Source organism: Hypanus sabinus, unplaced genomic scaffold (assembly GCF_030144855.1).
Source record: "Hypanus sabinus isolate sHypSab1 unplaced genomic scaffold, sHypSab1.hap1 scaffold_670, whole genome shotgun sequence".
Lineage (NCBI taxonomy): Eukaryota > Metazoa > Chordata > Chondrichthyes > Myliobatiformes > Dasyatidae > Hypanus > Hypanus sabinus.
The window spans coordinates 131,907-145,061 of NW_026781524.1; the positions used below are offsets into that span (position 1 = coordinate 131,907).

The following is a 13,155-nucleotide window of genomic DNA, read 5'->3' on the forward strand; positions in this document are numbered from 1 at the left end:
AAAGGTTGAATATGTGAGGAGGTTATTCCCTGGAGCATAGAAGAGTGAGGGGAGATTTGATAGAGGTATACAAAATTTTGAGGAGTACAGATACGGTAAATGCAAACACGCTTTTTCCACTGAGTTTGGTGAAACTAGACTAGAGGTCATAGTTTAAGGGTAAAAGGTGAAATATTTAAGTGAGCCTGAGGAGGGAGCTTCTTCACTCAGAGGGTGGTATGACTGTGGAACGAGCTGCCATTGACAGTGGTGGATGCAGGTTCGAGGGCAGCGTTGAAGAAACATTTGGAGTTCATGGATGGGAGGGGCTATGGTTTAGGCGTGGGTCGAATGGACGAGACAGATTAACAGTTCAGCATGGTCTAGAGGGCTGAAGTTTCTCAGTTGTGGTGGCTCAATGACAGGGTGATAAACACAAGAATCTATTGTGTTTAAGATTCTGCAGATGCTGGAAATCTGGGGTAAGATGTACAAGATGCTGGAGAAACAGCAGGTCAGATAGCACGTACGGAGGTGAATAAACGGTCAATATTTTGGGCTGAGGACCTTTATCAGGACTGGATGATCTTCTGGGTTCCTCCAGCATCTTGTATGTGTTATACACAGATCGATGTGTCCCTGAACCTCAGCTCCCAATGGTTTGTTGTAGAAGGCAGTGGAATGCACACAGGACAACTTCACCTCTTTCCCATCAGTGAAGCCAATAGGTTTTTGGAACAATTCACTGTCCTTAATCCCATCATCAATTCCGGGTGATTGTCAAGGTGCCAGGTATTGCGAAGGAGTTGGGTGTCAGCTCTGTGACATGCAGTGTTGAAACCGTGAACAAAATGGAATGCAGTTTGGGAAATCGGGCAACACCTACTGAGAATATTTGTGGCATTACCCAGCTCTGCAGACACTTCACTGCAGCTTTGAGTCATTGATTGGATACCCAGCTTCCTGAGCAACAGTGTGGCATGGTGTGAATGTATGATCAACGTCCTAACAAAACAAGGCACACGGTGTCTGCGAGGACACTGAGAGTGAATCTCAGAGGACAATAACACAACAGGTAAGGGCAATATGTGGCCATTCATCCCACTAGCTCATTCCACTATCCAGTAAGGTGATCCGTCTCAGTACCAGCAGTAGTTAGTGGTGCTGCCTCATGACCCAGGTTATGTCCCGGAGCTGCCTTCTTAACCACACAGTCAACCTGCACACCAGCTCCTAGTGTCCTATGGACTCAGACCCCAAGATCCCTCTGATCCTCCACACTGCCAAGAGTCTTACCATTAATACTATATTCTGCTATCATATTTGACCTACCAAAATGAACTACCTCACACATATGGGTTGAACTCCATCTGCCACTTCTCAGCCCAGTTTTGCATCCTATCAATGTCCCGCTGTAATCTCTGACAGCCCTCCACACTATCCACAACACCTCCAACCTTTGTGTCATCAGCAAACTTACTAACTCATCCCTCCACTTCCTCATCCAGGTTATTTATAAAAATCACGAAGAGTAAGGGTCCCAGAACAGATCTGAGGCACACCACTGGTCACCGACCTCCATACAGAATATGACCTGTCTACAACCACTCTTTGCCTTCTGTGGGCAAGCCAGTTCTGGATCCACAAAGCAATGTTCCCTTGGGTCCCATGCCTCCTTACTTTCTCAATAAGCTTTTCATGGGCTACCTTATCAAATGCCTTGCTGAAATCCATATCCACTATACACTTCCTTCATCAATGTGTTTAGTCACATCCTCAAAAAATTCTATCAGTCTCGTAAGGCACGGCCTGACCTTGACAAAGTCATGTTAACTATTCCTAATCATATTATACCTCTCTGGATGTTCATAAATCTTGCCTCTCAGGATCTTCTCCATCAACTTACCAACCACTGAAGTAAGGCTCACTGGTCTGTAATTTCCTGGGCTAGCTCTACTCCCTTTCTTGAATAAAGGAACAACATCCGCAACCCTCCAATCCTCTGGAACCTCTCCCGTCCCCATTGATGATGCAAAGATGATTGCCAGAGGCTCAGCAATCTCCTCCCTCGCCTCCCACAGTAGCCAGGGGTGCATCTCATCTGGTCCCGGTGACTTACCCAACTTGATGCTTTTCAAAAGCTCCAGCACACCCTCTTTCTTAATATCTACATTCTCAAGCTTTTCAGTCTGCTGCAAGTCTGCACTACAATCACCAAGATCCTTTTCCATAGTAAATACTGAAGTAAAGTATTCATTAAGTACCCCTGCTATTTCCTCCTGTTCCATACCCACTTTCCCACTGTCACACTTTATAGGTCCTATTCTTTCACATCTTAACCTCTTGCTCTTCACATATTTGTAGAATGCTTTGTGGTTTTCCTTAATCCCGCCCACCTTCTCATAGCCCCTTCTGACTCTCCTAATTTCCTTTTTAAGCTCCTTTCTGTTAGCCTTATAATTTTCTAGATCCCTAACATTACCTAATTCTCTGAACCTTTTGTAAGCTTTTCTTTTCTTCTTGACTAGATTTATTACAGCCTTATTACAGATCTATTACAACACCACTGTTCCTGTACCCTGCTATAACTTCCCTGTCTCATTGGAATGTACCTTTGCAGAACTCCACACAAATATCCCCTGAACATTTGCCACATTACACAAATATCCCCTGAACATTTGCCACATTACACAAATATCCCCTGAAGATTTACCACATTACACAAATATCTCCTGAACATTTGCCACATTACACAAATATCCCCTGATCATTTGCCACATTTACGTTGAGTGAACTTGGCCTTTTCTTCTTGGAGTGACATAGGATGAGAGGTAACCTGATAGAGGTGTATAAGATGATGAGAGGCATTGATCATGTGGATAGTCAGAGGCTTTTTCCCAGGGCTGAAATGGCTAACATGAGAGGACACAGTTTTAAGGTGCTTGGAAGTAGGTACAGAGGAGATGTCAGGGGTAAGTTTTTTATGCAGAATGGTGAGGCGTGGATGGGATACGATAGGGTCTTTTAAGAGACTCTTGGATTGGTACATGGAGCTTAGAAAAATGGAGTGCTGTGGGTAATGCTAGGTAATTTCTAAAGAAAGGGCATGTTTGGCACAGCTTTGTGGGCTGAAAGGTCTGCATTGTGCTGTGGGTTTTTGTATGTTTTTCTATGTTTCTAGATTAAGTACAGCCTCTCCTCTTGTAGGCTTATCTACAAATTGAGTCAGGAAACCTTCCTGAACACACCTAACAAACTCCACCCCATCTAAATCCCTTGCTCTAGGGAGATGCCAATCAATATTGGGGAAATTAAGATGCCCCTTCATGACAACCCTGTTATTATTGCACCGTTCCAGAATCTGTCACCCTATCTGCCCCTTGATGTCCCTGTCTGTATTGTGCGACCTATACAAAACACCCAGTAGAGTTATTGACCCCTTCCTGTTCCTAACTTCCACCCACAGAGACTTTGTAGACAATCCCTCCATGACTTTCTCCTTTACTGCAGCTGTGACTCTATCTCTGATCAGCAGTGCCACGTCTCCACCTCTTTTGCCTCCCTCCCTGTCCTTTCAGAAACATCAAAAACCCAGCACTCTAAGTAAACATTCCTGCCCCTGAGCCATCCAAGTCTCTGCAATGGCCACCACATCATATCTCCAAGTGCTGATCCATGCTCTAAGCTCATCTGCTTTGTTCATGATAGTCCTTGTGTTAAAATAGACACACCTCAAACCATCAGTCTGAGTGTATCCCTTCTCTATCACCTGCCTATCCTCTCCCTCACACTGCCTTCGTTTTCTCTATTTGTGAGACAACCGCCCCTTCCCCAGTCTCTTCAGTTCTGTTCCCACTCCCCAACAATTCTAGTTTAAATTCTCCCCAGTAGCCTTAGCAAACCTCCCCACCAGAATATTTGTCCTCCTCACATTCAAGTGCAACCTGTCCTTTTTGTACGGGTTACACCTGCCCCAAAAGATGTCCCAATGATCCAGAAATATGAGTCCCTGCCCCCTGCTCCAATCCCTCAGCCGCGCATTTATCCTCCACTTCATTCTATTCCTATTCTCACTGTCACGTGGTACAGGCAGTAATCCCGAGATTACTACCTTTGCAGTCCTGCTTCTCAACTTCCTTCCTAGCTCCCTGTTTTCTTTTTTTCAGGACCTCTTCCCTTTTCCCCCCTATGTCATTGGTACCTATATGTACCCCGACCTCTGGCTGTTCTCCCCCACACTGAAGGGTATCGTGGACTCGATCAGAAACATCCCAGACCCTGGCATCTGGGAGGCAAACTACCATCTGCACTTCTTTCCTGTGTCCACAGACTCACCTGTCTGACCCCCTGACTATAGAGTCCCCTATCACTGCTGCCATCCTCTTCCTTTCCCTACCCTTCTGATCCACAGGGCCAGACTCTGTGCCAGAGGCACGGCCACTGCTGCTTCCCCCAACGAGATTGATCCCCCCCAACAGTACTAAAACAGGAATATGTTGTTAAGGGGGACAGCCACAGGGCTACTCACTAGTATCTGACTCTTCCCCTTCCCTCTCATGACTGCTCCCCACTTATCTCCCAAGTCCCCTGACCAGACGGAAGTCATCTCCAGTTCCCTAACTCGGTCCCTAAGGAGCTGCAGCTCGACACACCGGGTGCAGATGTGGTAGTCTGGGAGGCTGGGAGTCTCCCAGACATCCCACATCCGACACCCAGTACAGAACACCAGCCTCACGGACATACTTCCTATTCCTATTCTTCACAAGTAACTTACCTCGCCTCAACCCATTATCAGCGAAGCCCTCCTACTCTGACTCCCTCTATGTCACCCATTCTATAAAACTGTCTTCTTTTTAAATTCTTCCTGCCGGTCTAACTCGCTGACGTCCACATGCCTCCCACACCAAGCTGTGAACTGGCCTTGGAAAGTTAAATTTCACTGCAGGTGAATAGCGGGAGAGGTGAAGACCATAAGGAATACTTTTGGAACAGAATTAGACTCCACACTTCAATCGTGGCTGAATTATTATCCCTCTGACTCCCATTCTCCTGCCTTCTCCCTGTAACCTTTGATACCCTGACTAATCAAGAACCTGTCACCCTCTACTTTAAATGTTCCCGATGACTTGGCTTCCACATCTGTCCATGGCAATGAATTCCACAGAGTCACCATCTTTTGGCTGAAGGAATTCCAACCCATCTCTGTGCTAAATAGACATCCCTCTATTCTGATCTGTGCCCTCTGGTCCTAGACTCACCCACATCCTGTCCACTTGCACTCTGTCTTGCTGTTTCAATATTCGATAGGTTTCAATGTGAACCCCTCTCTTTTTTCTAAACTTGAGCAAGAACAGGCCCAGAGCCGTCACATGCTCCTCAGATGTTAACCCTTTCATTCCTGGAAGCATCCTTGTGAACCTCCTCTGGACCCTCTCCAATGCCAGCACATCCTTTGGGGCACACAATTTCGCTCCATTTCCAGATGTGGTCTGACCAATGCCTTATGAAGGGAAGTCTGGGAATAATGTGGAGATTGAGGGGTCGAAATGGCTTGGCCTCTGTTCTCTGGAGGTTATCAGAGCAAGAGGCCACCTCATTGAAACCGTAAGACTATAACAACATAAGATACAGGAGAGAATGAGGCCATTTTACCCATTGAGTCTGCTCTGCCATTTGCTTATGGCTGATCCATTTCCTTTTCAGTCCCAATCTTCTGCCTTCTCCTCATATCCCTTCATGCCCTGACTAATCAAGAATCTATAAACCCCTGACTTAAATATACTCAATCACAGCTGTCTGTGGCAATGAATTCCACAGCTTTACCACTCTCTGGATAATTAAATTCTTCCTCATCTCCATTCGAAATGGCCATTCCTTTATTCTGAGGCTGTGACTTCTGGTCTTAGACTCACTCACCATAGCAAACATCCTCTCCACATTCACTCTGTCAAGGCCTTTCAAAATGATAGTTTTCAATGAGTTCCACCCTCATTCTTATGAATTCCAGTGAGTGGAGACTAAGAGCCACCAAACGCTCCTCATATGAAAAGCCTTTCAATCCTGGAATCATTTTCGTGAGCCTCCCTCTGGACCCTCTCCAATGGCTGCACATCCTCTCTAAGGCAGGGGGCTCAAACCTGCTCACAATACTCCCGGTGAGCCCTCAGTCCTGACGAAGGGGCTCAGCCCGAAACGTCGACAGTGCTTCTCCTTGTAGATGCTGCCTGGCCTGCTGTGTTCCACAAGGACTCCCAGGTCTCTGCACCTCAGATTTCTGAATTTCTCTTCATTTAGAAAACAGTCTACAGTTTTAGTTCTTCTACCAAAGTGCCATACACTTCCCAATACTGTTTCTCATCTGCCATTTCTTAGTCCAATGTTCTAACCTCTCAGTCCTTCAGTGGCTTTTCTGCTTCCTCATCACTCCTGCCCCTCCACCTATCTTCGTACTAATTTCATCATCCAAATCATTGCTATACAACATAAAACCATCCCACAGTTTTCCTACGAATCAATGACTGCATTGGTGCTGCTTCCTGCACCCATGTGGAGCTTGTCGACTTCATCAACTTTGCCTCCAGCTTCCACTTGGAGTATTGTGAGCAGTTTTGGGCCCCTTATCTAAGAAAAGATGTTTTGGCATTGGAGAAGGTCCGGAGGAATTTAAAGAGAATGATTCCAGAATGAAAGGGTTAACATATGATGATTGTTTGATGGCTCTCTGGAGTTTAGAAGACAGATGGGGGGAGAGTGGTTCTCATTGAGACCTAACGGATACTGAAAGGCTGAGATCGCATGGACGTGCAGAGGATGTTTCCAGTAGTGGGAGAGTCTGGGACCAGAGGGCTCAAATAGAGTGGATGTGGAGAGAATGTTTCCTATAGTGGGGGAGTCTAAGACCAGAGGACACAGATAGAGTGGATGTGGAGAGGATGTTTCCAGTAGTGGGAGAGTCTAGGATCAGAGGACACAGATAGAGTGGATGTGGAGAGGATGTTTCCAGTAGTGGGAGAGTCTGGGACCAGAGGGCTCAGATAGAGTGGATGTGGAGAGGATGTTTCCTGTAGTGGGAGAGTCTGGGACCAGAGGGCTCAAATAGAGTGGATGTGGAGAGGATGTTTCCTATAGTGGAAGAGTCTGGGACCAGAGGGCTCAGATAGAGTGGATGTGGAGAGGATGTTTCCTATAGTGGGAGAGTCTAGGACCAGAGGGCTCAGATAGAGTGGATGTGGAGAAGATGTTTCCAGTAGTGGGGGAGTCTAGGACCAGAGGACACAGATAGAGTGGATGTGGGGAGGATGTTTCCAGTAGTGGGAGAGTCTGGGACCAGAGGGCTCAGATAGAGTGGATGTGGAGAGGATGTTTCCTATAGTGGGGGAGTCTGGGACCAGAGGACACAGATAGAGTGGATGTGCAGAGGATGTTTCCAGTAGTGGGAGAGTCTGGGACCAGAGGGCTCAGATAGAGTGGATGTGGAGAGGATGTTTCTTGTAGTGGGAGAGTCTGGGACCAGAGGGCTCAAATAGAGTGGATGTGGAGAGGATGTTTCCTATAGTGGGAGAGTCTGGGACCAGAGGGCTCAGATAGAGTGGATGTGGAGAGGATGTTTCCAGTAGTGGGAGAGTCTGGGACCAGAGGGCTCAGATAGAGTGGATGTGGAGAGGATGTTTCCAGTAGTGGGAGAGTCTGGGACCAGAGGGCTCAGATAGAGTGGATGTGGAGAGGATGTTTCCAGTAGTGGGAGAGTCTGGGACCAGAGGGCTCAGATAGAGTGGATGTGGAGAGGATGTTTCCTATAGTGGGGGAGTCTGGGACCAGAGGACACAGATAGAGTGGATGTGGAGAGGATGTTTCCTATAGTGGGGGAGTCTAGGACCAGAGGGCTCAGATAGAGTGGATGTGGAGAGGATGTTTCCAGTAGTGGGAGAGTCTGGGACCAGAGGGCTCAGCCTCAGGGCAGAGGGACATCCTCTTAGAACAGAGATGAGGAGGAATTTCATCAGCCAGAGGGTGGTGAATCTGTGAGATTCACTGCCATAGGCAGCTGAGGCCGCCAAGCCATTGGGTACAGTTAAGGCTAAGCTGGATATTTTATTGATTAGTCACAGCATCAAGGTTTAAGGAGAGAAGGCAGGTGGTTCATTTTGGTAGGTCAAATATGATGGCAGAATATAATATTAATGGTAAGACTCTTGGCAGTTTGGAGGATCAGAGGGATCTTGAGGTCTAAGTCCACAGGACGCTCAAAGCAGTTGCTCAGGTTGACTCTGTGGTTAAGAAGGTGTATGGTGTATTTGCCTTCATTAATCGTGGTATTGAATTTAGGAGCCGAGAGGTAATGTTGCAGCTATATAGGACCCTGGTCAGACCCCACTTGGAGTACTGTGCTCAGTTCTGGTCGCCTCACTACAGGAAGGATGTGGAAACCATAGAAATGGTGCAGAGGAGATTTAGAAGGATGTTGCCTAGATTTGGGAGCATGTCGTATGAGAATAGGTTAAGTGAACTTGGCCTTTTCTCCTTGGAGTGACGGAGGATGAGAGGTGACCTGATAGAGGTGTATAAGATGATGAGAGGCTTTGATCGTGTGGATAGTCAGAGGCTTTTTCCCAGGGCTGAAATGGCTAGCACGAGAAGCATAGTTTTAAGGTGCTTGGAAATAGGTACAGAGGAGATGTCAGGGGTAAGCTTTTTACGCAGAGAATGGTGAATGCATAGAATGGGCTGCCGGTAACCTCCATGTTAGAAAATAGAGGGCTATGGGTAACCCTAGGTAATTTCTAGGGTAGGGACATGTTTGGCACAGGACCTGTATTATGCTGTAGGTTTTCTATGTTTCTAACCATTTGGAAATCTGATGCTGGTGGAGAAGAAACTGAGTGTGTGTCTTCAGGATGCTCTGCCTCCTCCCAGATGGCAACAATGAGAAGAGGGTGGAGAGGATCTTTCATGATGGATTCCACCTACTGTTGGGAGTGTTACGAAGGATGAACAGCTCGGATGGGCAGAAGGGTACAGAGTTGCCCATATTCCCCCCCCCCCACCCGGGAGAATCACAAACTGCTACTGTTACCACGCTGCTAATGAGAGAGAAAGAGAGACAAAGGGAAAACATACTGGGACTGGAACATCTGCTTCAGATAAGGGAGAGATAACACCGGGGGGGGGGAAGAGAGACTTGTTGACCCACCATATTATGACTCCTGTAAGACTCACGGCTCCGGAGAGGGCTGTTTACTTGGTACTATTCTGTTCATTAAAATTCCTCCGTGGACAGCCGGAGTGGGCTGGTTTGATGGGCTAAGCCATTCAAAACTGATTGACACCTGTGAGTGGGGATAAAAGTGAGGTCTGGGGAGACACCCCTCAGATACACCAGGAGACACTAGTGAGCACTGTTTAAGTGTTGGAACCCACGAGAAGGTGTGGGGCATCGGAGACAGAATGAAGGATTGGTCAACTTTAGCTCACAGTGTTTCTAGCGAGGCCAGTGGGAGCTTGTGTGTGTGTCCACCCTTGCCTGGGTGACGGGTCCACCATAGAACAAAGGTTAGCTGGAGGACAGAGGGGTCATACCTGAATGGCCTCAACACATCGACGGATCAAGAACGTAAAGGAAAGTTTGACTGACCGTAGCTGTCACTGTTTGCTCACCCTCTCTCTCTCCCTCCCTCCAACGGTTACAACAAAAGAACCAACAACTACCTCAGCCTACATGAACTGAACTGAACTTTATACTTTCTCATGATAATTCCCCTAGACAACAATAGAGCTTGTTTATTATTGATTATTATTATACTCACACTTTTAGGTTTAGTATTGCTAGCGTGTATTATCTATATATTTGCATTGTTAATATTGATTTGTATACTTTACTAATAAACACTGTTTTGAAAATAGTACCAGACTCCAACGGATACTTCTATCTTTGCTGGTAAGACACCCAGTTACGGGGTGTTTAACAGTTCTGAGGATTTCAGAGCTGACCGTCAATGTCAAAGTCAAGTCTATTGTCATCTGCTCAAGTACCTTTATGGACTTGTGAAAAACTAACTTGCAGCAACATCACAGGCACACAGCACCAGGCAAGCAATGTTAACAAACACAAATTAAAGATAGATCACTGTCAGTGTTTACAAGAAAGAACATACTTGGAACAAATCAAAATCTATTTTCGTACGCAGTGATCAAAGTGGTCGCAGCATTGCTGAACTGTAGTGATCAGGTATTGTTGAGCCAAATGGTTGAAGGGAAATAAATGTCCGTGGACCTGGAGTGAGAACGGTGGGGAAGGATGTGAGTAGAACTTCTTATGTTGCTGTGCACTTGACCTGCTGTCCCAGACAGGGGTGCAGTTATAAATTATTGTATCGGACACTCAGTCAGGGTCATTCCATGAACAGCAGATCAGAAATCTCAGAAAGGTGATGGAGCAGGTGCCTTCTCACCTTTGCTGTGTGCTGGAGTTTCTGCTGGATGTTTTGTGGAGAATGGTGAGGTGCCTTAGAACCTGCTGTTGTAGGCAAAGCAAGTGGTGGTTTCAGTTGCTTTCTGGAGCCACTCATGGTCTAGTTATCGATGGGGAGTTTTGCAATGAATTAAAGTGCTTTTGTTTGCACAACATAGATGGTGCAACACTTGTGGTTGGAGTCATTAACAACCTTGTGTTGTTTTTCTTCTCATCCATTGGCTTTGGACAGCACCAGCTGGTGACATCTGTCCGTATAAAAGGTCTCCGGACAAGCACACGCACAGACCAGCAAGTCAACACTAAGGTAAGGTGTATCGCTCATTGCCTTAGCAGTTGAACTGCGGGACATTAGAGGCAAGGGGTAATGCAGCATGTATCATTCATTCTCTTTCTTTGTCTCTCTCTCGCTCTCTCTCTCTCTCTGTCACACACTCGTGCTTTTTCTCTCTAACTCACACTCTCTCACTTCATCCTACCCCTCCATCTGTGTTACCATCTTTCTCTTGCTTTTCTCTCTCCCATTCTTCCCCAGTCCCTATCTCACTATCTCAGATCTACTGTCTCTCCCTCTCTTCCTTCCTTCTCTCCTCCTCAGACCATTTCTCTCTCCCAATATCTCTCCCTGCCTCTGTCCCACACTCTTCCCCCTCCCTGTCCTTCTCTCTTTCTCTCCCCCACTCTCCCCATCACTCTATCCATCCCACCCTTTTCTCTCTCTCCTTCGGGTGAGGTAAGTCCAGGTGGGAGGGGAGATACGGGGGGGATATGGAGAGCAGGGTTTGGGGTTCGGGAAGCTGTGGAACAGGGTTTGGGGTTCGGGAAGCTGTGGAGCAGGGTTTGGGGTTCGGGAAGCTGTGGAGCAGGGTTTGGGGATTGGGAAGCTGTGGAGCAGGGTTTGGGGTTCGGGAAGCTGTGGAGCAGGGTTTGGGGTTTGGGAAGCTGTGGAACAGGGTTTGGGGTTCGGGAAGCTGTGGAGTGGGGTTTGGGGTTCGGGAAGCTGTGGAGCAGGGTTTGGGGTTTGGGAAGCTGTGGAACAGGGTTTGGGGTTCGGGAAGCTGTGGAGCGGGGTTTGGGGTTTGGGAAGCTGTGGAGTGGGGTTTGGGGATTGGGAAGCTGTGGAGCAGGGTTTGGGGTTCGGGAAGCTGTGGAGTGGGGTTTGGATTTCGGGAAGCTGTGGAGCGGGGTTTAGGTTTCGGGAAGCTGTGGAGCGGGGTTTGGGGTTTGGGAAGCTGTGGAACAGGGTTTGGGGTTCGGGAAGCTGTGGAGCAGGGTTTGGGGTTTGGGAAGCTGTGGAGCAGGGTTTGGGGTTCGGGAAGCTGTGGAACAGGGTTTGGGGTTCGGGAAGCTGTGGAGCGGGATTTGGGTTTCGGGAAGCTGTGGAGCGGGGTTTGGGGTTTGGGAAGCTGTGGAGCGGGGTTTGGGGTTTGGGAAGCTGTGGAACAGGGTTTGGGGTTTGGGAAGCTGTGGAGCAGGGTTTGGGGTTCGGGAAGCTGTGGAGCAGGGTTCGGGAAGCTGTGGAGCAGGGTTTGGGGTTTGGAAAGCTGTGGAACAGGGTTTGGGGTTTAAGAAGCTGTGGAACAGGGTTTGGGGTTCGGGAAGCTGTGGAACAGGGTTTGGGGTTCGGGAAGCTGTGGAGCAGGGTTTGGGGTTCGGGAAGCTGTGGAGCAGGGTTTGGGGATTGGGAAGCTGTGGAGCAGGGTTTGGGGTTCGGGAAGCTGTGGAGCAGGGTTTGGGGTTTGGGAAGCTGTGGAACAGGGTTTGGGGTTCGGGAAGCTGTGGAGTGGGGTTTGGGGTTCGGGAAGCTGTGGAGCAGGGTTTGGGGTTTGGGAAGCTGTGGAACAGGGTTTGGGGTTCGGGAAGCTGTGGAGCGGGGTTTGGGGTTTGGGAAGCTGTGGAGTGGGGTTTGGGGATTGGGAAGCTGTGGAGCAGGGTTTGGGGTTCGGGAAGCTGTGGAGTGGGGTTTGGGGTTTGGGAAGCTGTGGAGCAGGGTTTGGGGTTTGGGAAGCTGTGGAACAGGGTTTGGGGTTCGGGAAGCTGTGGAGCGGGGTTTGGGGTTTGGGAAGCTGTGGAGTGGGGTTTGGGGTTCGGGAAGCTGTGGAGCAGGGTTTGGGGTTTGGGAAGCTGTGGAACAGGGTTTGGGGTTCGGGAAGCTGTGGAGCAGGGTTTGGGGTTTGGGAAGCTGTGGAGTGGGGTTTGGGGATTGGGAAGCTGTGGAGCAGGGTTTGGAGTTCGGGAAGCTGTGGAGTGGGGTTTGGGGTTTGGGAAGCTGTGGAGCAGGGTTTGGGGTTCGGGAAGCTGTGGAGCAGGGTTTGGGGTTTGGGAAGCTGTGGAACAGGTTTTGGGGTTTGGGAAGCTGTGCAGCAGGGTTTGGGGTTCGGGAAGCTGTGGAGCAGGGTCTGGGGTTCGGGAAGCTGTGGAGTGGGGTTTGGGGTTCAGGAAGCTGTGGAGCAGGGTTCGGGAAGCTGTGGAGCAGGGTTTGGGGTTTGGGAAGCTGTGGAACGGGGTTTGGGGTTTAGGAAGCTGTGGAGCAGGGTTTGGGGTTCGGGAAGCTGTGGAGCAGGGTTTGGGGTTTGGGAAGCCGTGGAGTGGTGTTTGGGGTTCGGGAAGCTGTGGAGCAGGGTTTGGGGTTTGGGAAGCCGTGGAGTGGTGTTTGGGGTTCAGGAAACTGTGGAGTGGGGTTTGGGGTTCGGGAAGCTGTGGAGTGG

The 13,155-nt window shown here is 48.6% G+C and overlaps 1 protein-coding gene across 2 annotated transcripts in view; it reads left to right on the forward strand.

Moving 5' to 3' along the window:
* LOC132389825 (uncharacterized) overlaps positions 1 to 13,155 on the forward strand; it is a 93,830-nt gene that overhangs the window by 10,766 nt on the left and 69,909 nt on the right. Inside the window, exon 2 of one of the 2 annotated variants that reach the window (XM_059962388.1) lies at positions 10,680 to 10,754. The gene's annotated coding sequence lies outside the window, so the exon portion shown is untranslated. Of the gene's footprint in view, positions 1 to 10,605; positions 10,755 to 13,155 lie in introns of both variants that reach the window. The other variant, XM_059962387.1, reaches the window with a different exon arrangement.